Raw genomic sequence first — 2972 nt, forward strand, 5'->3', positions numbered from 1 at the left:
GAATGCACCACTGTTGGTGTATGTGGTCAGTGGTGCATGTGATTTATGCCCTAACCATTGTGCTATGGGTGCCGCCCTAACAGCCCAGTGTTCTTTTCTTTTTTTTTTGAGACAGAGCCTCAAGCTGTCCCCCTGGGTAAAGTGTCGTGGCATTACAGCTCAAAGCAACCTCCGACTCCTGGGCTCAAGCGAGTCTCCTGCCTCAGCCTCCCAAGTAGCTGGGACCACAGGCGCCCGCCACAACGCCCGACTAAATTTTGGTTGCAGCCATCATTGTTGTTTGGCGGCCCGGGCTGGATTCGAACTCTTCACCTTAGGTGTATGTGGCTGAAGCCTTAGCCACTTGAGCCGCAGGTGCCGAGCCGCCACTGACTCTTAATGTTGCCAAACCAGGGACTCTCTCCTCCTGTTACCCAAGCCAATCAATAGAGAAGCAGAGGTGAAAACGACAGTTTCACTTTTTTTTTTTTTTGAGACAGAGTCTTACTTGCCGTGTCGTCACAGCTCACAGCAACCTCAAACTCTTGGACTCAAGCAATTCTCTTGCCTCAGCCTCCCGAGGAGCCGGACATAACGCCTAGCTATTCTTTTAGAGACGGTATCTCGCTCTGGCTCAGGCTGATCTCAAACTTGTGAGCTCAGGCAATCCACTGGCCTCGACCTTCCGAAGTACTAGAAGTACTAGGATTACAGGCATGAGCCATCGCGCCCAGCCTGACAGTTTCACTTTTATTTACAGAAAAGCCAGCGATTCCGCAGAGCAGTGAGAATATCTCCCCAAAGAACTGCTTTGCCCGCTTTTTCCCTGTTACCTTTATTCGTACAGTAAAAGTAAACGTCAGCAATGTTACTGCTCATCACAGTACAGGACAGATTCCCCCTCATAGATTACAGAATGACTCATTATCTTCCTGTCTTGAGGTGGTTATAGTTTCAAAGCATTTTTATTCCAGTTTAAATCTATAGTTAGTCAACACTTCACTGGATGTACAGAGTGCCTTAGGTCCTTGTTCCCGAGCTTATCCATGACAGTAGGCCTTGGAAATGAATCTCCTGATATCAGCACAGTAGGCTCATCTGGCCTTGTTAGGGCCTGATCAGCAGCACCCTGCATGAAATGGTGGTTCAGGTGAACAGTGGCTGGTAACATTAAGGAACATAAACATTATAATGATGATTATTTAATTCAGTTATCTGCTAAGCACAACTAAACCTTTATATGTCTGTTCTGATTTGATCCCCCACAATAATCCTATGAAATAGGTGCCATTATGTTACTAAGGATATAAAGCAGTGGTTCTCAACCTTCCTAATGCTGCCACCCTTTAATACAGTTCCTCAGGTTGCGGGGACCCCCACCCATAAAATTATTTTCGTCAACAAAATAATTTCATGATTGGGGAGTCCCCATAGCAAGAGGAACTGTATTAAAGGGTGGCGCCATTAGGAAGGTTGAGAACCAGCTCGGCACCTGTGGCTCAAGTGGCTGAGGTGCCAGCCACATACACCTAAGGTGGCAGGTTCGAATCCAGCCCAGCCTGCCAAACAACACTGACGGCTGCAACCAAAAATAGCCAGGTGTTGTGGTGGGCACCTGTAGTTCCAGCTACTTGGGAGGCTGAGGCAGGAGACTCGCTTGAGCCCAGGAGCTGGAGGTTGCTGTGAGCTGTGATGCTACATAATAAACATTATAATGTTTATGTACCCAGGGGGACAGCTTGAGGCTCTATCTCAAAAAAAAAAAAAGGAAGGTTGAGAACCACGGATGTAAAGGAACTAAAGCCCAGGTAAACTAGAAAGTAGATATGTAGCAATATTCCAATACAGAGCGAGGACTGCAGAAGTTGTTAGCTATACTGCTGGGCTTCATCACCACGATATTTGAGTGAGGATGTTTATGCAGGCAAGGTTCACTCAGTACTCAGCCACAAATAATTATTGAGCACCACACCCACAAAGTGATAGATGCCTGAGGTAAGTTGAAGAACAGTTATTTCTTCAGGCTCAAGTGGCTAAGGCGCCAGCCACATACACCTAAGGTGGTGGGTTGGAATCCAGCCCAGACCCGCCAAACAACAATGATGGCTGCAACCAAAAAATAGCCAGGTGTTGTGGCGAGTACCTTGGTCCCAGCTACTTGGGAGGCTGAGGCAGGAGACTCGCTTGAGCCCAGGAGTCGGAGGTTTCTGTGAGCTGTGATGCCATAGCACTCTATGCAGGGGGACAGCTTGAGGCTCTGTCTCAAAAAAAAAAAAAAGTTAATCTTGCGATCAAGAGGAGTTTGGTTTTTTTTTCTTGATCTGTGATTGCATTACAAAGCTATTATTTTGGCATTAGTTGGTTACAGTGATAGCAAGATACTAAGTGTCACATAACAGTTATGATTAATAGTTGTATTCCCTGCCTACTGAACCAAACCTTCAGTTACCTCATTTCCATCACAAATAAGTGGCCTGCAATCATTACTGCTACAAATCCTGATGCAATATACCATTTACAGAGAGGTTGATGCTAAAAGATTAAATATCGGTAAAACTATAAAAATTTCTTTTTGGGAAAGAGTCTCTGGCCAAGTCACTGCAGCCAAAAGAAGTGAACTGGGGCATGGTTGCTCTGGGTATTTTTTGCTGGCTTAACAATCCCTGAGGTTTGGTGCATGATGAGTTTGGGTTGCAACAATTGGGATCTGTCAGAAGGTAGTGAAAGTCATAGAATCAACATTGCCATGGACTATTTCAGTGATGCAACATCTGAAATTTGGATGAGAAATCTGATAAACAATATGCTGAAAATTACACCAGACCTTCATCTCGAAATTCTGCCTCAGCAACAATCCCTCTAAGTAGGAACTCATCCAGACGAGGAAGTGGGGATACCATTAGCTTGATAGATTCAGACACCTCATTAAGCGAATTGTAGGAGTCTTTGTCTGAAGTAGAAGAAAAATACAAGAAAGCCATGGTTTCCAATGC

Source organism: Otolemur garnettii, unplaced genomic scaffold (assembly GCF_000181295.1).
Source record: "Otolemur garnettii isolate 467f Iridium unplaced genomic scaffold, OtoGar3 scaffold00024, whole genome shotgun sequence".
NCBI classification, from domain to species: domain Eukaryota; kingdom Metazoa; phylum Chordata; class Mammalia; order Primates; family Galagidae; genus Otolemur; species Otolemur garnettii.